At 34.8% G+C, this 26,973-nt stretch overlaps 1 protein-coding gene across 18 annotated transcripts in view; it reads left to right on the forward strand.

The window, feature by feature from the left end:
- Nucleotides 1-26,973, forward strand: part of GRIK2 (glutamate ionotropic receptor kainate type subunit 2) — a 629,197-nt gene that overhangs the window by 289,776 nt on the left and 312,448 nt on the right. The window lies entirely within an intron of this gene.

Raw genomic sequence — 26,973 nt, forward strand, 5'->3', positions numbered from 1 at the left:
CTGTGGTGTAAATTGAGAACAGTAGCTCTGATTCAACCCCTAGCCTGGGAACTTCCATAGGCTGTGGGTGTGGCCCTAAAAAAAGAGCAAAAAAAATTTTTTTTTTCCTTGAGCTACTCACTTTTTAAGCTTCAAGATTAACCAGTAATCACACTTGTTATTTTCAAGTCTTTGTTTAAACCTAGAAACTGGATTAATGCATAAATTGTAAAAGAAAAGTATGTTGTTTGTAACTTTAGTTGTTTTATACCAGTGCTACCAATGACTATCTAGTGAAATGTGCATGTGTAATTTATTTTTTTCTGGGAGTTCCCATTGTGGCTCAGTGGTTAACAAACCTGATTAGGATCCATGAGGATGCAGGTTTGATCCCTGGCCTTGCTCAGTGGGTTATAGATATGGCATTGCCATGAGCTGTGGTATAGGTCGCAGGCATGGCTCAGATCCTGCATTGCTGTAGCTGCAGCTCTGATTCCACCCCTAGCCTGGGAACCTCCATATGCCGCAGGTGGGGCCCTAAAAAGATGAAAGACAAAAAAATTTTTTTTCTGTTAACTCTGTTAAAAAACATTCACAGGAAAAGGTAAATTTCAATGTTGTCAATTTATGTTATTTAACCCATTATATGAAAAATGCTATTTTTAAAACAGTCAATATAAAAATTATGACAGATTTATTTTACATTTTTTTCCTACTGAGTCTTCAAAAATTGGTATATATTTCACACTGTACATGTTACTTCAGACTAGTCATGTTTCAAGTGCTCAACAGCCAAATGTAGCTACTGGCTACCTTGTAGGACCAAGTATGTTTCTACTATACTATTTAAACAAATGATAAATATCTGAAGTATTCTCGTTAAATCTATTTTCTATAGACCAAGTTACTGCTACAATTTAGTAAATAGCTCAGCACTTTGGAAACATGTACATTCCCTAGGTCATTACCATCTGCTTTTAAAAAGTGTCATTCTAAATTGAAACTTTATAAATATAAATGTCCTCTATCCTGATGTGGGGAAAACCTTTTTCTTTTATGATTGTAATTTTTCCATTAATTGCTTTAATGGGCTTCAAAGTAAGTTTTTATGTTATACCAAAATAAAAGGAAGTTTTGTGTTTTTTTTCCTTAAAGATTTAGTAAACAAATTGAGTGTATCCATAGAGACTGAAGAAATCAATCTAAGGTATATATATAAAAAAAATTATTGGGAGGAAAATATATAACTTAAAAATGAAGGTATTTTCCCCCTGAAGTACATCTAGATTAAAAATAAAATACAGCTAAGGGTAAATTACAAATATACTTTATTCCCAGTTTGAAGATGGTGAATCCAAATTTTGGAATCTAATAGACATGTGGTTTTGTTTTTTGTTTTTTGTTTTTTGTTTTTTTTTAATCTTTTTATGGAGGTTCCCTGGGGAACCTCCATATGCCGCAGGTGGGGCCCTAAAAAGATGAAAGACAAAAATTTCATCGTTGTTGAATTGGGAGCTACAGTCACTGGCCTACACCACAACCACAGCAACATAGGATACGAGCCATACTGCGACCTACACTACAGCTTAAGGCCGGATCTTTAACCCACTGAGTAAGGCCAGGGATTGAACCTGTGTCCTAATGGATACTAGTTGGGTTTGTTAACCACTGAGCTGCTAATGGGAACTCCAACATGCTATTTTTAAAGATTAAAATATATGCTATCTTATAAATTGTTATTTTAATCACGCATGTTTTTTTTTCCACGTTTTCTAACTCTCTTTACCCTTCCTTAATTTTCAGATGAATATCTTATTGTTTGTCATTCAGAACCATTATTAAATGGTTTTAGGGAAAGTAAATTAATAGGCATGATGACAGTCCTAATTGAACACTCTCAAACTCTAAACCTACCACTGATATGTCCAAGGATTAGTATGCTCTTTTATGTATTGGAATGACAAAAATTACCCGGTCTTACTTGGATGCTCTTTGTATTTCAGTATCATGCCTGCATAACTGTACATGTCATCCCCTGTCATCCCCTTAAGTTATGTCTAGTAACTTAAGTAGACTATTGAAAGACAGATAAATACAAAGAAAAGTGTATTCATTTCTTATCCAGGAAGGTAGAGGCTTTGATGAGAATTAACCTTCAGAAGACACATCAAAAAGTCAGGGCAATAGGATAAACACAGGTTTAGGTTTTTTCTCTCTAGCCATGAATCAATTCCTCAGTTCTGCCCTGATTCTGAACTGGCACGTAATTTAGTGGGAGTGGATAAGGGATAGAATAAAAATGCACTGATGAGAAAATGATTAGCCTATTTATTGAAAATTCTGGGCATTGTATATAGACCATAAATTCTAAAATCTTTGGAAGAATTTTTAATGACAACACTTTTCTCTTTGTTATAGTCACAAAATGCTTTTCAAATAGCATCTTAAATAAGAAAAGAAAGTATAAGAGATAATTGCCACTTTATATACTTTTTGAATTACTGCAAATATTAAAAGTTCACCGTAAAATTTACGAGACCATTTTTAAAATGAACGTGAAGGAAATTTATCCTTGTACGACGCTTTTTTGAATATTTCTTATCTAAAAATGTATACCAACTATTTATTTAATTATATTTATAAATAGAGCATGGAACACAAAATATTTGGGAAACAGATATAAAGTTTGCCTAGAAAATTAACATTTCTTTTCAAATGGATGCAAATTTGTTACTTTTCTACAATTTCCTTCTGAAAATTGATAATGTCTTTTAAAATATTTTCATGATATATTATATAATGATATAAAAATTATATGCAAGTATTTTATCATATAACATTAATTATTAATTATAAACTATTGCAAGTTTATTTTAAAAATAAAATCAATATGAGATTTGTATAAAAATGTTGGTATATTTATGCCTTGTCTATTCTTTTTCTTTTCCATTTAAGATTATATTGTAAGCATTTTCTCAGTTATTAAATGTATAGGAAAAGAAATTAATAAGCTATTTCTGCTATGAGTGGAGTAAGGAAATTAAGAAGATTCTAGTTAGAAAAGAAAAGAATTATAGCCTGGCATTGTAGAGTTGGCAACATTCCACTTAGTTAATTCATGAGATTTCAGTGTTTATATATCCCTTGCTCTTTTTCTTCCTTATGGTCCCATTAAGAAATGGGATTATCAGCAAAGTCCCTAGTGCTTGGAGCAAAACCTATTATTATCAGTATCATAGTCATTTGTCACTATGTAAGATCATAGTACTTAGACTTTCACATTCTTTATGTTTGAACTATAAAAAGCAACGATGTATTGGATTCATAAGAATTTTTCTGGTTGAGCTAGCACCTTAATTGACCCCTGGGATAAGTGTTTATCAGCTAAATGGCTGCTAAATACAAGACCATGTCTTCTATAATCGTAGTTTCTTATTCTGTGGTCTGGGATCATCCTCTTAAAGATGTTAATGTTAGTAGCTCAGTAAAATTTTTATCTTCATTTGAGATAAACCCAGCCACATAGTCACCAAGTCAAGGAAGGAGGGAAGCCCAACCTTCTTCCTTCAAATGTAGGATTTTTGTTTTTGTGGGATTTTTTTTGACTCATGCCATCACCTTTGTCGCACTTTCTCCCATGCCCACACACTGCCATCCAAGCAGTACTCTGAACTCCTCTCTAGATTTGAGCCTTTATTACAAAACCTTTCTCTACTATGATTTCTTTATTAATTATTCTCATATTTCCTTGCTCCTGGGGGTGTGGAAGCCCCCTTCAGTGAGCATTATCACTGTCCTTTACTGTCCTTACTGCATGAATAGATAACATTTCTCCTCATCTTCTGATTAGATGTCTACTTCCCTCGAGCATCGCGTACCATTACCTAGAGGATGGGGATTCACTTTTTTGAATCCATCAGAATTTGACGATGGTTATATTTATTATTGATTTATCGAATTTGCAGTAATTTCAATTTCAGAGAATGAAATGATGTATAAACACTTCAGGGTAAAGGTTAGCTCTATCCTGGAACTCCTTGCACCATAATACAAATGGACCTATAATCCATCTGGTAGCTTACAAATACCATTTTTTTCTTATGTTCTTATATAATACCATACATATTCCTTGACAATGTAAATTTGCAATGCAAATCAATAATAACTGTTGGTTGGCTATTACATTCAAATTACTATAGAGAGATCATTGTTTTTGGAAATTTAAACTTTTAGATACCATTCTCTCCATTTCCTTTTTCTTCTCTCTATATTCAGCAATCATCAGATACTCTCAAATCTGCTGTATCTATAGCTTTCTTAACTACATTCTTCTTTTCACCCTGAGAGCTATGCCTTGATTAAGGACACCATGGTCTCTCCCCTGAGTGTTGTAATTGTCTCCTCACTCCTAACATCTCTATCCTACACTTATCTTCTCCTAGTGTGAGCTTCCTAAAACATACTCATGATTCCTTATTGTGTGCTAGATGAAATTTTAGCTCATTGGCCAAGCCTACAAGGTCCTTCATGATCTGACTCCTGCTACTTGTCCAGCCTCATAATTGCCTACTTCCTGCTCCTCCAAGCCACCCATCTCACCATCTCACCCTAAATGAGTCGGCAGGCTGATGCACCTCCTCATTTCAGCAAGGGTATTCCCATTGTCTGAACCACATATGACCGTTGGAATGTATGGCATATTCCTACTCATACTCTAATTTTCAGGACATATGTAACCTTTTCTGTGAATTAGCTTTGAATTTTCCAGACATTTTATATGTATACATCTTTATTTATGTACTTTATTTGTAATCCCATGTTGAAATTTAACTCTGGAACTTCTGTTTGCTTTGACATCCTTTTCTCATTCTTTTTTTTCAGGGCTGCACCTGCAGCATATGGAGGTTTGCAGACTATGGGTCCAATCGGAACTGTAGCTACAGGCCTACATGATAGCCACAGCAATGCAGGATCTGAGCCATGTCTGCAATGTACACCACAGCTCACAGCAATGCCGGTTCCTAAACCCACTGAACAAGGCCAGGGATTGAACTCACATCCTCATGGTTCCTAGCTGGGTTTGTTTTGTTAACCGCTGAGCCGTGATGGGAACTCCGGTTTCATCATTCTTGAAAGTCTGGACCTAGTTCAGTGCCTGGTGCAAAGTAAGTGCTCATAAAAAGGAATGACTGATGGAATAAATATGTGTGTTAATTTATTTTAATCATACTCCATCTGTGTTCTAATCACTGGGATTGCTCATTTCCCCAGATATATTCTGCAGAACTTTATTTTATTATTAGTTTTTATTTTGGCCACGCCTATGACATATGGAAGTTCCTGGGCCAGGCATGGAACCCATGCCACAGCAGTGGCAATGATGGATCCTTAAGCTACTGAGCCACCAGAGAACTCCTGAGAGCTTTTACTTTATTATCAAGATATCTAATCAGTTAGAAAATGCAATTAAGCTAGTCTCAATTATGTATTAGAAAGACACCTTAAAAGACAGAAATTTAGAAATGCTTTTGATTAGTGAAAGTTTAGTGAAATACAAGAGTAGTTTTCATTCTCTTTTACAAAACAAGGGAGAAAGTTTATAAAGGAGGTGAGTCTTAATGTGTTTAAGTTTCAATCTCCTAATGATTATTTCTTTATCAATGACAGACCATGGCCCATAAACTTTATAATTCCTTTCCTTATTTGATTAACTTAAATTAAAAGGTATCTTGTATACACAGTCACAGCAGGAAGTTAGTTCATGTACTGTGGGACACAAGTGATCACTTTGTTAATGTACAAAGATTTACTTTTAGAAAAGTCAATGAAAATAGAACCATAAAGAAATAAAGGCAGGCTTTCATTTACTGCTGGAACTACGTCTTCCTTAGCTGCTGTCTGCTTCTCTTAATTAACTACAGTTATTTTCTTTGATTCAGTTGAAATGAGAATAAATGTAAGACTTTGCCAGACAATGGATCGAATTAATTTGGCACTTTTTAAATTGGTAAAGGCATTTTTGAAAAAAGGTTACTTTTATCTTATATGCCACTAACACACTAAAAGTATAAAAAATAACAAACTAAGAATTAGTTATCCTTCCTTTGATCAGTTTTACTCTTGACTATATTGTACATAGTACTCTGGATTTGATACCAGGCATTCACAGTTTGGTAATAAAGTCAGTACCTCTGTTTCCTAAGAACTTAGGGAATTGATAAAATCAGAAGATAGTGAATGTCTTCCTGATCACATCTCACATCTTTGTCGGTGTAAAAATCATATTCAGACTTTAACGGTTGACTTCATATCAATTTGGTATTTCTCTGGTTGATCTAGTTCCTAAGTCTTCCTTCAGATTCTTGTTAAAATTCCTTGCTTCTTACGCTATTTTGTGACAGCTAGGACAAATTACCAGGGGATTCACATAACTTATTAGTATTTTGCTCAAAAATGTGTAACATTTTACAAAATTTGTGAGTATAATGGCTACTTTTATTCCTTACCACAAAAGAAATATTTTGGGGTCTATATTATAATCAAATATGCAGAAATATTTTCATAAGATGTTTCAGAGTATGTAATGAAGTCAAGCACAATATTCATTACATTTGTATATGATTGATATAATGAATCGGAAAAAGACAAGTAGTATGTGGCATGAATAACAGAATGGCTTTGTATTTCTTCACTTTATATACCTATTAATCCTCCTGGATGTACTAAGCTGCAAGTTGAATCTGAATATGAATAATTGAGGTGACCTAACAACATCCATTGTTTCATTAACAAGGACCATTCCATCTAATTGCCTTTGCTCATTGGCAGATTAAATAATCAGCATTTATCTAAAGCTGATAAAGAGATGGAATTTCCATTTTAAGTAATGGTTCCTTACATGAAAGATGGCAGTTGCAATGAAGCATTTCCTTCATACTCATGTTATTTTTCAGGTCAATTTTAAAACTTTTCATTTGGCAAAAGTAAGGTTGAATCAAAAGACTTTTTTTACCCCTCTATCCTGAAAATCAAATTTTATCTTCAAAGCATTGATTTCAGATCATATAATACAAATTTGTAAAGGATTGATACCTTTCTGCTCATAATTATCCTCAGCTTCTTATTGTATGTTTAATAGCTACATAGTAATATATGTACACATCACGATGGTATGAGGAAGTCTAGCTAGATAGAAATTTGTGTTATTCAGAAAGGAGGGCCCCTCAAGTGACAGCTGATGACAAGGACATCTAGAAAAGATGATGGCCAGTGCTCTGACAAGAAGGCAGAGTTCAACTTTGGAGAGTGTGGAAACTAGTGACATTCTGAGATTTAGAACTCCACATTTGTCCTGTGTATCAAGATCAAAGTTATAGTTACCAGAGGGGAAATGTGGGGGCAGGGATAAATTAGGAGGTTGGGAATAACATATACACAGTACTATATATAAAGTAGATAACTAATAAAGATCAACTGTGGCAGAGGGAAATCTATTCAATATTCTCTAATAACCTGTATGGGAAAAGAATCTCAGAAAGAATGGATATATGTACATGTAAAACTGATTTACTTTGCTATACACCTAAAATTAACACAACATTGTAAGTCAACTATACTCCAAAAAAAAAAAAATTGGTAAGAATAAGCAATGAATTTAACATTGAAAAAACAAAATGCCAAGCAGGCTACTGAGGTAAGGAGTCATCAAACTTGTGAAAGCAAATACAGTGCACAATACAAAGGGAATACCAGGTAGTTAAGAAAATAAGTAATAGATTCTTTTACTGGAGCAGGCACTCAGGTTAGAGTGCGGGTAATAGCAAGTTTGACATAATGTTCAATTGTCTGGTTTAGAGCAATGGATTAGAAAACAATGGGAGATGAAGCTGGGATAAAATTTTTACATATTAATTAATAGATTATTGCAAGTGCAATATTTACCATATAGAAACTGAGAATAAAGCCAGAATGAAATAGTGGTTGGAATTATTTAAAAACAGAAAGTAAGAAATGACATTGAAGCCTATAGGTAACAAGAGATATTATTATTCAGAAATATATTCATAATAAACTACAGAAAAGTTCTGGTGAAGGAAGGTTAGCAGTTGCTATAAACAATAGTACTTTCCCTTCCATGGTTCTGTTTCTCAAATAAAAAGAGTGCATCTATTTATAAAATGTACAAAACGTTTTCTGGCTATTTTGCATTCAGAGTAAAAGACACAGAGCTAAGCTGCATTCCATAATTGGGAATTGGGTATGGAATGAGGAGGAGTAGACTGGTGATAATTGCTATCTAAACTGTATTATTCCATTTTATTCCTTATTTTAGGAATTTATTTTAGGAATTTTTTTATTTCCATAATTTTGGAATTTATTTCCAACAAATGTTGAAATATGATACTAGATAAAAGGTATATTGGCCCTACTACATTTTAAATAAAATAAATTTTAAAATAATAAATATTAATGTAAATGTTCATTTATTTAAGTACTCAAATTTATATATTTTATATAAAACATAAAATATATGTTTATGATTTAGGTAAATTCATGTGACTTTTGAATGCTATTATAAATAGTAAAGCTCTGTTATCTGATTTATTTTCTAGAAAGGCAGAGGTACTGGCTGCAATATTAATAGTATAATTAGCATTTATAATATATGGCCACAAATACTATGTATAAGATCTTGATAGTTTTCTTATTAAACATAACTATAAAAATATTTATAAACAACATATTTAACTATAATTTTATTAATTTTGGACTCAATATGTATGCCAATTTTTTTTTCTGTTGTTAATGGCTACAGCTGTGGCAATGGTTCGATCCTAGACCGGGGATCAAACCCATTCCTCTGCAATGACCAAAGCTGCTGCAGTTGGATTCTTAACCCACTGTGCCACAGTGGGAACTACTGACAAATTTTAACAAAGTTTCCATCTTCACTATTGCAAATTGCAGTGTTTTTTGTTTTTTGTTTTTTTCCTTTTGGTCATAGTCAATTTCAAAAGAATTTTATTTAAAAATTGAGTCAGCTGGAAAAAGCTGCAAATAAATCAAGAACTTGATATATAATAAAATGTTTATTACATATAATAAACAACAATCATAACTTATTTTTTTTCTGTTTAAATATATACCATAGTAGAAGTTTCCCTCTTTTTTGTTTTTAAATTACCTACCTCTCTATCTCACCAGTGAAGAAATTCTCTTGCCTATTTATCTAAAGGATTACCTGACTCTACTACTAGAAACAGGAGCGTATGTGTAAATGACGTATGACTTCTAGAATGTATAGAAGCCCTGGAAATTTGACCTAAGCAATAACTTTATATGTAAACTTTGGGTTTAATTCATGTTGCATGTTACCATTTGTATGGACAATTCTACTAGAAAATTGTGAAATGTATTTAATGCTTAATACAGTCTAGTGCTATTAGTGCCTTGTAACAATATCATCAGGTAGTTATAATCCTCATTTTATAAATGCAGATACATAGACTAGGTATCTATAGTCAGGAAGATCCTTGGACTATAGTCAGACGCAAATAAAATAATCCTTAAGTATCCAGAGGTAAAAGTTAGGCATGATTAATTCAAAACCAGCAAAAAATACTAGATGTATTACTTCTTGTTCAACTTTTATATGGTTTTACATCAGTTTTGCATGAGATGGTGATTAGTTGGTCTACTAAACCCTTTCCTTTCCTTCCCAAATAGATTAAAGCAATAAATAGGTAACAAAAACCAGCATCTGAATCTCATCTCCAGCCCTTCCTCTTGCTTTAAGCAAGTTACTTAACTTCTTTGAGCCTCACTTGTCAAATAGAAATAATAAATTTAGTGTGTCGTCCTAAGGATTGAAAGGGATAATGAATTAACATATAAGGATATTATAAATCTACTTGACTTTTAATAATTGTAAGCTATGTTATTGCCTCCTCCTAAAATCTCAGTGCCTTATAAATATAAAACAAATTTTGATACAGTGCTTATAGCTTAGTTATTCCCACCATATTATTTTAGGATCTTTTGTTACCTCTTGGATGCAGTAACACTGTAGTAGACAGTGTACTAGATATTGGGGTGTGTGTGTGTGTGTGTGTGTGTGTGTGTGTGTGTGTGTGTGTTGTATTGGATGGTTAATTGACCCAGAAACAATTAGAAGTATTCATATAGAATCTACTTAGTATTAGAGTTCAGTAGTCTTCTTTAAAAAGGAGCCCAATCTCAATAATTTGAAATATTCTATTAGAATAATATATCCCTATTTAATATGTTTTTAAATCTAGTTAAAAGTTTGTGAAAATTATATGTGCCATTTATTTCCTTTCAAAGTTAGGCCAATGCTTTTTTAGGTTAAGAAGATGGCTTATTGGGCTCAGAATTAAAGGATGGGTTTTTACTGGAGGTTTTTTTTTTTAAATGACAGTTATACAGGGTTATAAAATCTATTTTCATCTTAGAATAAGAATTTTGGAATCAGAATCATTTGACTCTTGAAACCAAGGTATGCTTACCTCCTTTATAAACTTCTGCAACTGATTTAGCTTCTTTGAACCTCAATTACCTCATCTATTTAATGGAAATAGTAAGGCCTACATCATAGAATCACCAGGAAGTTTAAATACATAACTTTTATACTGCTCAAAGAGAGTGTCTGCCAAATAGTAAATTCTCCAAAGATGATATTTATTTACTTCAAGGCAAATATCATTTCTGCACTTTAACACAAGCACTATAGCTGTTCAGGGTAGGTGCATCATTCTCAGAGCTTTCTGATTCCCTGTTTGTACATATGTAACAGTTAGATTAGGATGCAACTCTGTAAACAGTACTTTTTGAAAAAGAAATCTAAGAGTGGCAGTTGCTTACTTTTATGCTCTGGATGAGATTAAGTCAAGGAATGTCCTGAATCATCACTGGTTTTACTGCCAAATTGTTGATGTTCATTTCGTCACACCAGTACCTAAGTTATTGTATTTACATTAGAAACACATTTTTTTTTGGAAATAGTATAGTCTATTCAGCTTTGTGATATAAAAGCCTAAGAAATGATCAAGGATCCACTCTGACACTAATTTTCAAGATATTCTTGGCCAATACTCTTTAAATCAACATTAATAAATCAAAAGAATATTTCAGACAAAATGAAATGAAGAGTTTTAGGGTGAATTTGCCTAAGGGATGTTAGGAGTTCTCTTGCTTTATTATGCAGAGAGGAAATATTATGTTGATCTTTCATTTGCCTTTCTGAAAGAATTCATAAATATTTTATTCATTAATCTTCAGAATACCCTGTGACCAAATTGAACCAGAAGGGAAAAGTGAAGTTATTAAACAGACACAGATGTTGAAATGGTACCAAATCAATCCTTCATGAAAAATTCCTATATTCTGTTAGTCATTAATTCATTTTCCAAATGGTTACGCATGCCTACTATATACAGTGTGTGTTAATAGACCATGTGGCTGATAAGAAAACATATATATGTATGTACATATTACATGATGTCTGCACCTGAAGAATTATCAGTTAAGTAAGGAAAGTATGGCTTTACATAACTTTTTTAAATGTTGACCTATAATAAGAAATACATTTTAAAAATGGTGTGTTTAGATGGGAGTTTTTCCACCTTTTGCTAAGGATGTACTTAAAACTGCATATAAAATCGCAGCTGGAGAATGCCCAAGTTAACAGGAAGAAGAGTTCTCTTTCTGTGTGGTTCCCTCACTGGATGTTGTTAAAAATCTACCCTCCTGGGATAAATCCAAGAAATCCAGAGACTTGATCAGGCCTGTTGATGGAGGACAAGCTCCCCTGTTGGATACTCCACTCAGATGTGTCCTATTCGAGCTGGAGAATTCCATGGCTGCTACCACATTTGACACACTCCAGAAAGTAGTACCACAGTCCTGGAGCTGCTGCTGAACTTGGAGTCCTGGTTTTTCTATTGAAAATGTGGCAGTCAAATGGTCATTTCCATCTTTACTCATGCTTCTATTGCCTCTGGTGTTAGGGGCCATTTTTGCTAGTTGTCTTTCCATGTCCTGACTAGGTACTCACCACTGGAACCAAGGCTCAGATTCATTCCCAACTTGGCCTAGATTCCCACCGTTTCAGCTTTCAGCTTTTCAGTTATTTATATCTTTAGTTTACACAACAAACATGCACCTGGGAGCCTTCCCATATTGCCAGCATGGCTGAGTTGACAGCCTCCGTCAGTCATAGCTGTTTGCAGATACAGCTGTTCCCCTGTGCTCTCAGGTCTTGTCTGGACTCTGGCCTCCCTCATCTGGGCATGTTTCCTCTCACCTGACTGCATTTAGGCAGCCTCCGGCCCTCAGAGGTATTCTGGGTTGGAGTATTGATTGTTTTCCTCCTAAGAGTTTCCTTGACCCTTTCGCAAATGAATCTACTTCCTTCCCAGCAGCTTTCAAGCTCCTGATCTGAAAGAAGGGATGAAAAGAGAGGTCTCTATAAAAGCAAATGAATAGTTGCTATAGCCATTCCAGAGATGGTGCCAAATGGGCTTTCATCTATTTAAATATAATTTCTAAAAAGGTCACTCAGTGGATTTGCTTAGAATCAGAAAACCTATACCAAGAAAATTTGATGTTTCTATCTTTCAACATAGAGCTAAATTAATTATAATAATAATTGTTATTGTCATTTTAACTAGTATTATTATTCCATCTTAACTAAGTGTTGGACCAACTGCTAGAGTGTTGCAAGAATCTGTGACGCTGGTGTGTTTGGGAAGTTTGGTGTGATTGGGAAGAAAGTTTTAGAGGAGGTAGCTCTTTAGCTGAGTCTTGAATGTGAATTTGAACACAAATAGCATTCTGATAAGACTAGATGAGAGCAGGAAAGCCATGCTGGCTGAAGAGAATGGGAAACCATTAAATGTTTCAGAATAGGAGAGTGCAATAGAAGTAACATTTACTGTGTCCCCTCTTTGCTAAACATTATGCCATTTGTGGTAATTATATAAAACTAGGCTTGCCTTACACAGTCTCTAATTCTCACCAAAATGCTTCACAGTGAGCTTTATTTCTCACTTTACATTTGATGGAAGTGAGGCTCAAATATGTTTAGTATGTTGTTTAGGGACATTTAGCTAAGGTGGAATCCAGGCCTTTCTAACTGCATAACCTGTTCCACCTTGTTCCCCCGAGCCTCCTCTGGTGGCTCTCTGTGGGTACATTAGACTCACTGCAGTGCTAGGCAGGAAGCTATCATTCAAGTTGGCAGTAATATTGACTGGAAGTGAAGTAGAGAGGTCTCAAAGGAATGATTGAACGGGAAAGCCTTTTTGAGGTCAGAAAGAAGAAAAGAGAAGTTTTGAGCTTTCCAACTTAGCTGACTGGGAGGGCAATAGTGCTTTTAACAAAAACGGGGCCACCTGAAGGAGGAGGTGGCTTGGAAAGGGGATGGCATTGATTGTACACATGTAGAATTTGAGATAATGGGAGAAGGACCTGGCAAAATTTAGAAGCTGAAATATCACTTCCCATTGTGGTAATGTCTCAGTTTCTATTTCAGAAAAAGAGAGAAACATCTTTGTTCTATGAGTATATGTTTGCAACTCTAAGGATCTAGCCAACTTGTTTGGCCACCTAGACTAAGCAACCCTGGCAATGAGAAAATTTAAGTCATATTGAATGTCAGTAAAGAATTACTGCATCTTTTAGTGCCTTATTTATGAGTAGTCCTGCCAGAACATCCTGAAGCTCTAAAGCAAATGTGTCTTGGGTCTTGGGAATGTGCCTTGGGAAAGAAGATATTAATTTGAATTCTGGTTCTGGCTTTCAAGGAAAATATTACTCCTGCTAAATGTTGCCTTTAAAAATCAACTTTTCAGACTCCACTCTCAGCCTTTAAATATTTATTCCTCTCTCCAAATCCTTTACTTTATCAAAGGGAAAAAGGAAATGAATAAGTGATAAATTAAAGACTGTGAAATACCTTTAAGATATGAACTTCTCTAGCCCCTGAGGCAGGTGCACATGAATTTAACTGACAAAAATCATGCACAATTTTTCAGACTTGAGAGCCTGCTAGACTAAAATTTAAGTATATTTTAAATAAATTTGAAACAGTCAAAATCACAATAAGGTAAACACAGATGTTACTCATTTGTTCACTTTTAAAAGCATCATAAACATTTTGAATATTTAATATTATTTAAATTTTATTCAATAGATCATGCATGCTATTAAAACTTTGTGAATTTAAAAAATATTTAGGGAAGAAAATTAAAATTTCCAGTTCATTAACACACCAAGCAAAGAGAATGACAACTAACATTTTAGGGATGGAAAGCTCTCTTAGCTTACCTTCCTTAACTGATTAACAACAATAACCAAAGCTCTCTATCTCTTGGTTAAAATAAACTGATATCCACAGCAGCCTGGAAATACTATTGGTAGGCTACCCTGTCATGCTTCTGTGTTTTGTTCTCATAGTTGGGTATTCTTAAAAAGATCAGTACTGTTTCTTCCAAAACCAGTTTATGCTTGTTGTACTTATTAATATCATGACTCAATTAACTATTACCTCAAATAATGAAATAAAAGGGCACTTTCAATTAAAAGAAACAGAAGCTGTAAATCATGGATAAACCATTATATTTAGGGTTTATGGAAAGCAAAAGAAGGATTCCAATCAGCATATCAATATCAAGGGTCTTGGCTCTACATCAGTATATTAGGGATAAATTTACAGTTAGATGTTTTACATTAAAATGAATTTTAAAGTATATACTTAAGTATAATAATCAACTGTCAATTTTAATTAACTGGCCAAATAATAGCTTTGGTTGCTTTGGAAAGAGGTCATCCCTGTACTTATTTCTTAATTTTTCTGTGCTCTTGTACATACCTTATAAGATCATAGGATATATGTTTGCAGGATGTTTTCTTAAAATTAAAATAATATTTATTTAAAACTGTTATGTGACAGGCACTGTTCTTGACATAGGGATATAGTGATAAGACAAAGATGGAATCTACCTTCTATTTGGCAAAGAGAAGGATAAAGTAAACAAGTTAGGGTAAGGGGACAGAGAGTGATGGGGGTGAGGAGGGCTCTTTAGCTGGGGTGTCAGAAGGAGATGATATGTGGGATAGGCCTACATGGTAAGAAATAGGGAGCTGTGCAAAGATTTCTGAGAAGTACAATCTAGGCAGAGGAAAAACAAATGCATACTCATTGAGATGGAAATAGCAAGGTGTCTGAGGTAAAGAATAGTGACCTATCAGTGTGCTGGATGACTTAGAGTAAGAAGGAAGATGGTAGAAGATTGGAGAAGTGGTCAAGAAACTTAACATTTAGGTCTTTGAAGGATGTAGAAGTTTGGGTTTTGATCAAATTGAAAGGCTATAGTAGGACTTGGGCATTGAGATGATGCCTGTGACGTCTGTGTGACATTAAAGTGGGGAGAAGTGTTAGACAGCTATTTCAGTAATGATGATGAACGATGCTGATGACTTGGACTCAGATTTTAGTGGTGGGGCTGAGAAGAGTGATAGAATTTGAGATATAATTTGGAGTGATGTCAACAGGATTCATTGACAGATAAATTAAGGGAAGAGGGTACGACCAAGGAGGATGTAGCAGCTGCTGTCATTGTCATACCCCTATCTCTCTGACTTTACGGTTCAGGGTGCCCAAGGAACTTGTGGCTGCTAGGATCAGCTTCTCTGTATCAAGGGTCTTCTTCCAGAAGGAAGCTCTGCTTGTATATCTAGCAGCGGGGGAAATACTGGGAAGTTACTCCCCTCCCCCATGACCCAAAGAAACTCTTAACCAGTAAGATGACCAGTAAGCTCTTAACCAGTAACATCAATGTATAAATACCCCAGCTCCCCCAGTCTTGGAGCAAGATAATTCTGAGATGTAACCTTTACATCATTTCTCAAAATATCCCTGTGAGATTAAGTTCCTTTTGCACATCCTGTAGATGGCTTACATTTATTTGTTGTTTTCCCTTCCCTTTATCACTTCTTCCCTTTCTTACTGGTGATCTTCCCTTTCTTACCCAAGTAAGCTACTTGTACTGAATCTTTGTTTCAGAGTCTGCTTCCGAGGGAACTCAAACTGAGACAGAGGACTTATAGGTTAGAAAATCTGAGGAAGTTGATGGAAATGGGGCTATATACTGAAAATAGAGAAGAATAGTTTAAAACTGATTTGGGGGTAAAAAATCAGAATACCCTTTTGATATGTTATGTTTGAATTATTTGTTGGATATTCAAGTGATACTTTGTTTTGTTCAATATTGTATTCTTTGTGCCTCAGATACATAATAGGCACATAAATCAATATTTGTTAAATGAAGGACATAATTATTGGGGGAATAAATGATTTTGAGATGCAGATATTTTTTGAGCTCAAAATTTAGGTGAAAAAATCAGGATTAGAGTACAGATTTGTGAATCAGCAGGACGTAAATAATATTTAAAGCCAAGGGACTGGTTAAGTCATATAGGGACATGATGTGGACAGAGAGGAGATGAATGCCAAGGACTGACCTGAAAAGTAAGGAGTCAGCAAAGGTGATTGGAGATGGATGGGCAGTAAGGTAGAAGGAGGACAAAGAAGAAATTGATTACTTGGAAACGTAGAGAAGAAAGAGTTTTGAGAATGACAGAGTGGTTAACTGTGTCATATCATCCTTCTAACATAGTTCAAGTATGGTCAGGCTAGACAATTGGCCATTTAAAGTAATTCCTATGTACGCCTCTTTATAAGTTGTTATTGGACTTGTCACTAGTTGCTGGGAAATTTTCTTTTAATATCCATTTATTTTTATAATAAAACAGTGTTACTTTAGAGGGAATAGAAAAAAATCTTTATAGACAGTGTATATGTTTAAAGAGGTGACAAGGGAAGCAGAATTTGGTAAAAATGTATCATATTATATGTGAAATAAAACTAGCAACAGTTAATGTAGAATTTGCTGTTTTAATATGCTACCAGTGTAAGATAGCAATCATTTGTAATTGCCAACGAGTGACAAAGTTAAAAGTGGCAACAAATATTTTGCATAACAATTAGTTTCACCATCTACTTTGATGTCTTTAAATATTAAATATTGAATATTCAGTTCTTTAAACTGCATTGTTTCTGTTTCTTTAATGAGCCATTTAAAATAAATTCTTTAAGAAGTACAATAATAAGAAAGAAATTACTAGTGTTAGGAAATATATAAAGAGACATGCAGAATTCTAATCTTCTTGCTAGTGTTATATTCAATATTTTGCCTTCATCAAAATGTACCCACAGGAGCACAGCTGGACAGAATCTCTTTCTGTGATCTTTGGTAGCTCTGTAGTGCCCCATAAATGACTCAGCTATGAATCAGTGGCTGTGCTTTAGGCTTTGATTTTTGTTTTTAGTTCAAAGATGAGCACCATGAGGACACCACCCAGAGAGAGTTATCATATTTTGTTTCAGATCTCCTGTAGTAAAAGACAAATGTTCTTGTTTTTGTTCTACCAGATATTGTCTACGCATATGATAGTTTAAAAATAATAAATCCTTTTTAATATATTAAAGACTATTAACCAGAACGTGGTAACATTAAAGTAGGTGTTTCAACTTTCTGAAAATATAATACCACCCCAATACACATTAGTGTATTTGCTGTTAGCATATTTATCATTCAAAAATTTTATTTTCTTATATTGCATATTTGCAGAAATGTACTTCTACTACACAGAATTTTAGATGTTAACTTTCTGATTTAAAATATACCAAATATTGTGTCTATTTTAGTCCTCCATGGAGCAAATGCCAAGAAATGCTTAGATATACAGCATATTTATTGGCAGATATGCTTCAAAAGGATAAAGAGAGAGAAAGTTAGATTATGTAGAGGGTCTGCAGACTGAGATGCAGGTCTGAAACTGAGAAAGGAGGGAGAGAAATTAGGATTGGATGGAAAGACCCTTAGACTGCATGCAGTGCACACTCTTAGCCATGCTGAAGGGGATTTCTTTAGCCTGACCTTCCCTCTAGAGGAATTTTGCATCAGGCAGGAATGGCATGGTTCTAGCAAGCCTGCCAATCTCAGTCATTAGCTGCAAGCAGCCCAGTGGAAGTATGGCCTGGTGAACACAGTGGTGTATATGAAGTTGCAAAAGCTGGAGGATAATAATCAGCTATGTTCCCTGTAGCAATTTTTTGTCAAGGAAAATTTGAGCAGGGCATCTCCATGGCCATTACACATATAAATGCTGAGCCTTTTAGTGGAGTTGTTGTCAAAGGGATGTAGATTTTCTTTCCTAGTTTCCTTAGTTTATAATGCATATCCCTAACTAACCATATACCTTAAGTATTATCAGTGAGAGACTGAGGAAGAACTTTGTAGCTACATCATGGTCTTAGGTTAAAAATAGCAACAGTTAAATAAATAATCTCAAAACATATGTTCTGATTATAGGACAGTGTAGGCTTATCTGTGTTTGAAAATGAATAAACATGTTTTAATTTTACATATAATATTACTAACAAACTAATTCAAAACTGTAAGAGGATTGCTATATTTTAATGAGGGATGCCCAGCAGTGTTCAACAAAACAAGGAGAGAAACTTTTAAGTAGCATGGAAAATAGTAGAATTAGATTAGAAGGCATATAGATTTAATAAATGAGTTGAGAATAGCCATAAGACTTTTACATGCACATATATTTTTAAAGAATTGTGATAGTATAAGTCCCTCTGAAACTAAAATTCTACAGCAGAAATAATGAATAGACTCTCCCATTCAGTGAGCCCAGAAAGGTGTTTAACTTAGTTTATCTTAATTAATAGATCATAATTTAATCTTTGAGTAACAAAGTCTTTTGGACCTACTGTATAGCACAGGGAAATCTATTCAATATTCTGTAATAACCTATATGGGAAAACAGAATGGATATATGTATATGTATAACTGGTGCACTTTGTTGTACCCTGGAAACTAATAAAACATTGTTAAGTCAACTATACACCAATAAAATTAAAAAAACAGAAAAAATCTTTGATTAAAAAGAATTCACAATGATTGTAGTATCCCTAGATGATAATTTATTATAGTTATTTTAAAATTAGTTACCATTTAACAGTAATGTTTCTTAAATTCAATATTAAGTTATAGGGAGTATTGATTACATGCCAGGCGTTGTCCTCGGTACTGCTGATACACAATGAAAGCAAATTAGACGTTACCCCTTTCTTTGTTGGTTAATTGAAATTTCATTCATTCATTCCTTAGACAAATAGAATATGAGTTTTCCTATAGCTCTTTTAGACACTGGGGATACTGTAGCAAGTAAACAAAACTGACAAAATAAATTAATGAATAACTAAATAAATAAGTGCCAAAATAGAACTGGCTGATAGTTCTGGAATATTCCTTTGTAGATAGAATATTTTATTCTGTATTTAATGATACAAAATTCTTTGAGTTTTACTGTACATCCTACAACATAGAACCAACTTGAGGTATAGAATGTTTAAAACTCAATTTATATCTCAGTAAAAAAATAAAAGGCAATCCAGTTTCTTTGAAGAAGAATTCTATTATTGAAAAATAGACTGGGAGTTCCCATAGTGGCTCAGTTGTAAAGAATTCAACTAGTATCCATGAGGATGTGAGTTTTATCCATGGCCTCACTCAGTGGGTCAAGGATCTGGTGTTAGATCTTGCATTGCTGTGGCTGTGGCCTAGGCTGGTGGCTGCAGCTTGACTTTGCCCCTAGCCTGGGAACTTCCATAGGCCGTGGGTATGGCCCTTAAAAAAACACAAACAAAAAAATAAAACAAAACAACACAATATATCTTTATCTCTTTTTTCTGATAATACATTAAGAAATTAAAATAATATATAAAATTGGATAATGCAAATCTTCAAAGATACATCCATTAAAAATTTGATGCATAATTCTTCAATAATTTTTAGGCATAGACCCACCCATATTGGGTCTATTTTTAACATGAATTTAATTTCATTATACGTAGTGTTCAGTAACTGAGTTTTCATTTAATATTTATGTCTTTATTGTCTTTTTTGGTCTTATTTACCTTTTCTCTCTTAATTACGCATAGAGTCTAACATGCAGCTATATCATTTGCTGACAATAGTTAAGTTGTTTCTAGTTCCTTAATAAGCATTTTTATTTTCATAAATCTCCATAAACATTTTTATTATTTCCTTAGGATAAATTTTTAACAGTGGTACATTTGATCAGAGTATGTGCCTGTTTCAAATCTCAATGTGTATTTCCAGATAACTCTTCCAACCTCACATAATAGTTTTCCTCTGTTACAGACTGAATTATGTCTCCTTAAAATATACATTGAAGTCCTAAGTCCGGGTACCTGTGAATGTGACCTTACTTGGAAATAGAGTCGTTGCAGGTGTTGACAGGTTAAGATAAAGTCATTAAAGGTGGGCTTTCATCCCGTAAGACTGATGTCCTTGTAAGAAGAGGGAAATTTAAGCACAAACACACATACACATAGAGGAGACTATCACATGAAGAAACTTCTGCTGTTTTAAGCCATCTCATTTTGTAGTAATTTCTTAAGGCAGCCCCAGGGAACCCATACAACCTCAGGCAATATTTGAGGGTCCATTCTTACCCATACTCTCTCCAGATTGACATTCTTACTATTTTATTCCTTTAATCAATTAGAAAAGTAAATTTTAAATCATACCTGATAACTTTGAAGATTACCTAAATTTCATCATATAGAAGACAGAGGATTATTATATCATTTATATGTATATATATTTATACTTTTATTTATCTATCTACTAGTTAACTTACCTTTAATCCTGTGTTTTATAAAAAGATTTAATGAGCTGTTTCCCAGTTAGTATAGAAAAAAATGCCATAAAATTGAAGGGAGGGAAATTTTTCCATTAAATAAATGGGCTCAGGTGTCATTCTCTCAACCGAATAACTGGGCTTTGCAAGGTCTAGTTCCTTAAGCTGATGGCTCTAGTTGTGAACTGATTTGTAGGGTTAAACCCTTGTGTTTTTGATTTCTGGCTAGCTTCTTATCTCTTAGCTTCAGGTTTTGGCAAAGACCTAGGATGGCAGAGAGTCATCTGCTGTTTCTATGGGATAGAAGGCAGAGAATTCTTGCTATTAATGTTTAGCTTTGCTCTTATAAGAGTTTGTCTATGCACTGAAATATGCAGAGTTAGTTCTGGAAGGGAAAGATTTCCTGACAGTGTTAATTCAGGGATGTTCTGGGTTTATCTTTAGCCTCCAGGGATTATATCATGAGAGGCAAACACTTCCACAAAACATTCATCAATGCCGCAGTCGGAGAGAGTTGGTCTCAGGTTGATTTGATCAGGATGACATTTATTATGTTTTAAACATAAGAAGAGCCCACTGTGGAGTCCTCATTTCAGAGTCTTTTCAAATAGAAAGTGTTTTAAATGTCATCTCCTGGAAGGAGTTGCAGAGCATGGGACAGTAATGGTGAAATAAAAAAGCAGGAGGCTTACAGAGACCTGAATTCTAGTCCTGGCCTTGCTGCTTACATGCGATGTGTCACTGGAAAGGTGACTTGAACCTCTGTCCTCTCATCAGTCAGATGGGTGTATGAAATACACCACAAAGGATGGCTGTGACGACAATGAGAGCATGCTTATGCAGATATTTTGGAAACACCTATAGCTATATATGTGCGGCATTTTAGTTTGAATCAAGAGCGATTGGGGGAGTTCCTGTTGTGGCTCAGTGGTTAACCAATCTGACTAGGAACCATGAGGTTGCAGGTTCGATCCCTGCCCTTGCTCAGTGGATCTGGTGTTGCTGTGGCTGTGGCTTAGGCCGGCAGCTACAGCTCTGATTAGACCCCTAGCCTGGGAACCTCCATATGCCATGGGTGCGGCCCTAGAAAAGGCAAAAAGACAAAACAAACAAACAAACAAACAAAAAACTGATTGAACTTTGTGACCTCTAATTATGTCTCCTCTCTTTTATAAACCTTTGAGTCATACTTAATCTATGGATTAAAAACAAAATAAAAACTCTGCAAAAACTAAGATTGTGTTTGATTGGGGCTGACTTTGGCAGAGGTTATCATGGAGGATTACACATGGCTCCTCCAATGGCTCACCCATCCTTCCCGTCCTAGGATTTCATACTTTCCACGTGGGTTTATTCTAAACCTGAGGTCTGCATGTTCCAAAGGAGCCAAACTGATAACTAAAAATTTTGGAAAAACTATCTGTGCAGATTTGATAGTTTAAATAGATTTAAAATTATTTAAAGGTGAAATCTGCTTTGATCGACCTCTTGTCAACCAGGGCTCTCTTTATATATTGCCTGAAAATTTGGTAGGTGTTTTGATAGTTGTGTGATCACTTTAAAACAATTTTGTGACACTTTACCTTCTATTCCTAATTTTAAATAAGGAAGAAAAGAAATGAGTCAGTGCCATGAAAGATGTGGACTTCAAAGTGGAGGCTCAGCCTGTTTATGAGAATGAGAGTTCTGGTTGGTTGTGAAGGGGGAAGATAATTTAAAGTACCTGATTATCTGCCACTTACTACTCTTAACAATTACCAAAACACTGGGTCATGTAACTTTTATAATAAAGATCATCGATTGAGATTTCCAAGATCTGTTCCCCTACCTAGAAACCGGGATGTAACATTAAATGGTAAATTATTAACTTATATGTTTCAGGAGCCCTATTGCTTTCTTACATGGGCTAGCCACATGTCTATTATAAAGCAACCTGCCTATTTTTCTCCCTCTTTGTTGTATAAGCAAATTCTCAATCTCTGGCATTTGGCTGGAAATATTTCAGGAGGACACTTCTTAGGAGATTATTTACTGTGGTGGAATATTAAAATATTCCTCTTCCTTTGCTTCCACATCTGTATTTAGTGGATCCCTTCTGTACTTCAGGGCTCATCTTGAGTATGACACTTCTCAGACATCCCCTGACCATCTGCTTCTTTGCAGACACACTCCCTCCTAGTCACTGTGAAGTCACCTGCTTTACTATCTTCACAGCTTTTTTTTCCTCCTGTGTTTACTTTTGATGGCTGTCCTTTCAATGTAAGACCCACAAAAGCAGGGATCTTGCCTATCTTGGTTCCCACTGTAGCCCCTGCCTGTAGAACACACTTTATTTATTGAATGAATAAATAATAAATAAATGAACTGAAGTTTTATCATCTGATAAATAGAGGTAACATCTACTTCATACGGTTCTTAAAATAATTTTACGACACCACGAATGTAAACCTGTGTGAAACATTTCCCACAGTGCCCAGTAAGTACTCAATAAATACTGATTGTTGAGGGACATGGACACTCAGATATTTTAAAAACATCCGTCCTGGGGAGTTCCCATTGCGGCTCAGAGGAAATGAATCTGACAGTATCCATGAAGATGCGGGTGTGATCCCTGGCCTCACTCAGTGGGTGGGGGATCTGGCATTGCCGTGAGCTGTAGTATAGGTCGCAGACGTGGCTCAGATCCTGGGTTGCTGTGGCTTGGCGTAGGCCAGTAGCTGTAGCTCTGATTCGACCCCAAGCCTGGGAATCTCCACATGCTGTGGGTGTGGCCCTAAAAAGACAAAAAAAAAAAAAAAAAAAAAAAAAAATCCATCCAGAAGAGAAGGGTTGACATCCTAGGACTAAACATTGTTTTATATTCTGTGGGACAAGTGAGAGAAATTGCAATAAAAAGGGAAAACATGATTTAAATAACTGTATTTAGATTAAAATTCAATTTCCTAGCCTTAGAATAATTGTGAAAAACTGTCTTGTTTTACTTATGCTGTTTTTAATCTTGCTTGGACTCTGGCAGCTAGTTGGGATTCTAGTAATCTTGAAGTTTCTAGTCAATGCTTGGAACTGTGCTGGTGAGGCTGTGTGGCCCCTTTCAGATGGCTCCCTACCCTGTATGAGTGTCAAACATTTGTAAGGATTCTCTGGAACAGTAGGAATCACTGGGACAATGGTAAAAGTACCCAAGGGAAACACACACCTTTTCTAAGTTGGCTCTTATGATTCCCACAGTGCCCAGTAAGTACTCAATAAATGCCTATCGGCTCTCTGTGTCTGAGGATGAGAAAGCCATATTCCTAATGGTGAACTATGTACTATATGCTTTATTTTCTGCCTATTTATCCCAGTTAGTGTTTGCTATTTTTTTTGCATTGGTAGTTTAATGGGTTGCTGAATTTTAGAAGACGACCTAACTATGAATGTTTATGACTGAAGTTAGGAAGATTTAAAACATTCTTTGAGATGAATTCAGTGGGATGATGTAATTGGCTGAGTATATAGTAAATACAATGTTAATTATATAAAAAAAACCCAGAAAAAATGTTTTAAAATCATCCTGAGCTTACATTTTTATCCATCTGTGTCCAAAATTTGGTTCCATAATTTGAGATACAAAAAATTCATAGTTTTAATGTAAAATCCAGAGAGTAATATTCAGACCATATGCTTACATATGTTCTTTCTAAATATGTGGCAGTAATATTAACTATTAATAAACTACATAATATAGTTATTTGCATTAATGAGACCATTGAATTTAAATAGCTTTTTCCTTACTTACACTTTACTTCTTTGGGAAGCCAATAACTTACATCCAAACTCTCTAAAGCAAAGCAAAAATTTCATCCAGATGAAATTTCTTTAATGCCGTCATAGGAATTTGAATGTCTGGGAGTTCTCCTTGTGGCTTAATGATAAGGAACCTCATTAGTATCCACAAGGATGTGGGTTTGATCCCTGGCCTCGCTCAGTGGGTTAAAGGATCTGGTGTTATCGTGAGGTGTAGTGTAGGTCACAGACAAGGCTTGGATCTGGCATTGCTGTGGCTGTGGCATAGGCTGATGGCTACAGCTCAGATACAACCCCTAGCCTGGGAACTTATATATGCCATGCGTGTGGCCCTAAAAAGACAAAAAAAAAAAAAAAAAAAAAAAAAAAGACGAATTTGAATGTCAAAGGACACTATTGACTTACATATAAGATCAAAAGAGGAAGTGTGTTATGTCAGCTCAATCAGAATCAGTAGAAAATTCTCACTTTAAGGTCTGAACTCAAAGTATTATATCTAAAAATGTATACATCCATTTTCATGTATTTTGGGCATGCAAATCAATAACAATTGGCCAAAATACTACATGAATGAAAGCTAACAAGCTGGATTTTTTTCTCAAAAAATCTAGACTGTGGCATTATACTTGCCCTTTAGTAAAGCTTCTTGTATTGCTCCTATCAATATTTCTACATCAATTTAATACTAAGATTGTATTTATTTTGCTTTCTAAATTTTGTTCAACTGCTAAAATATGAACTATAAATTATCCCCTAGATAGGTCAAATTAATCATTCCAGACCACTGAGTAAATTTGCAGCCAATTTAAAATTAGAATTTTCAATCATGATTAGAAACATAATTGAAATTGAATGGAGTTAATCATAGAAAAATTTTCTTTAACTCCTCAACACATCGAAGCTCTTTTGTTTGGACCTTAGGGTTATAGTTAACCGCTATCATTTAGAACCTTTTTATTCTACGTGAGGTCCATGATCAAGACCAGCAGTATCAATGCAGAAAGGTAGGATCTCAGGCCCCACCCAAGACTTGCTGAATCAGAATCTGTCTTCTAACAAGATCCCTAATGATTTGTATCCCCTTTAAACTTGGAGGAACACTGATTTAGAACAACACTATTTACTTTCTCATTTTTTTTTTTTTCTTGTAAGTAATGGATACGGACTGCTTACCTTTACCGAGGTGACTTATAATAAAAATATTAATTTTGTTACAAAATATCAAACGTCCTGTAGGCTCTCTGTCTGAGGATGAGAAAGCCATATTCCTAATGGTGAGCTATGTACTATATGTTTTATTTTCTGCTAACTAGATACTGATATTTTGTTACTTGTAAAGATTAAAACTATCCAGGAGTTCCCATTGTGGCTCAGCAGGTTAAGAACCCGACTCGTGTCCATGAGGATGCAGGTTTGATCCTGCGTTGCTGTGAGCTGCAGTGTAGGACTCAGACATGGCTCTGATCTGGCGTTGTTGTGGCCGCGGTATAGGCAGACAGCTACAGCTCTTATTTGACCCCAAGCATGGGTACTTCCATATGCTGCAGGTGTGGCCCTAAAAAGAAAAGATAAATAAAAATAAAAACAAAACTATGTAAATGCCTCATTCAGGTGATAAAGTGCTTTGGGACAATAAGGAATCAGATTGAATTTTTATTTCTATCACCATCAAAGGACACATGATCCTCACATGCATCCAGTGTCATAACTGACTAGATTCCTGTTCAAAGCACAGTGTTCTGCAATACATTGTGCACATAATGTTTAAGGTTTCCCATTCTCTTTCAGTTACAGGGATGTCATCTGTTTTAAAATCCATGTAAAAGACACAGTGATTAAGTTAATCTTATGATCAGAACTCTTTTTTTCCCATATTCTTAAAAAGTAGAGTTCTTCAAAAGACCAGGCCTGTCTCTATGCTAATATTGGACTTAGTACATAAGAAAAGCATATTTCTAAGATGTTTGGTAAAGATCAGAAAATAGACAAACACCCTCCAATTTTCCTCTTTACAATGGAAACTTTTTACAAAGAATAAAGAAAAGGGGAGGTGTGGATACTGTCCTCTTTCTAAGTGTAGGAAGGAAGGTCATCAGAAAAATATGGCTATGATTAAAGGGCCACTAGCTTTTAGGTTATGAGACTGTTCATTTTTAAAAATAAAAGTTACACCACTGTTGTACTTAGAGTAAAGATGTTCGTCATCGTTCCTGATTTGTGCACATAAAAAAACCTGACCTTTTCTTCTTTCAACTCAGGTGAATGCTGTTTCCTTAAGGTCTTATTAAATGGACTTAATTGCTTTCTTAATAACTCAGAATGCTAACTTCCTTTAGGTAAATGGGTTAGTGGAAACCTAGGTCAATGGGATATTTTGTGTAT

Source organism: Sus scrofa, chromosome 1 (genome assembly GCF_054392235.1).
Source record: "Sus scrofa isolate SSC_HxYL_T2T_F1_AM1 chromosome 1, Sscrofa_HxYL_maternal_Yorkshire_Landrace_v2.0, whole genome shotgun sequence".
Taxonomy (NCBI): domain Eukaryota; kingdom Metazoa; phylum Chordata; class Mammalia; order Artiodactyla; family Suidae; genus Sus; species Sus scrofa.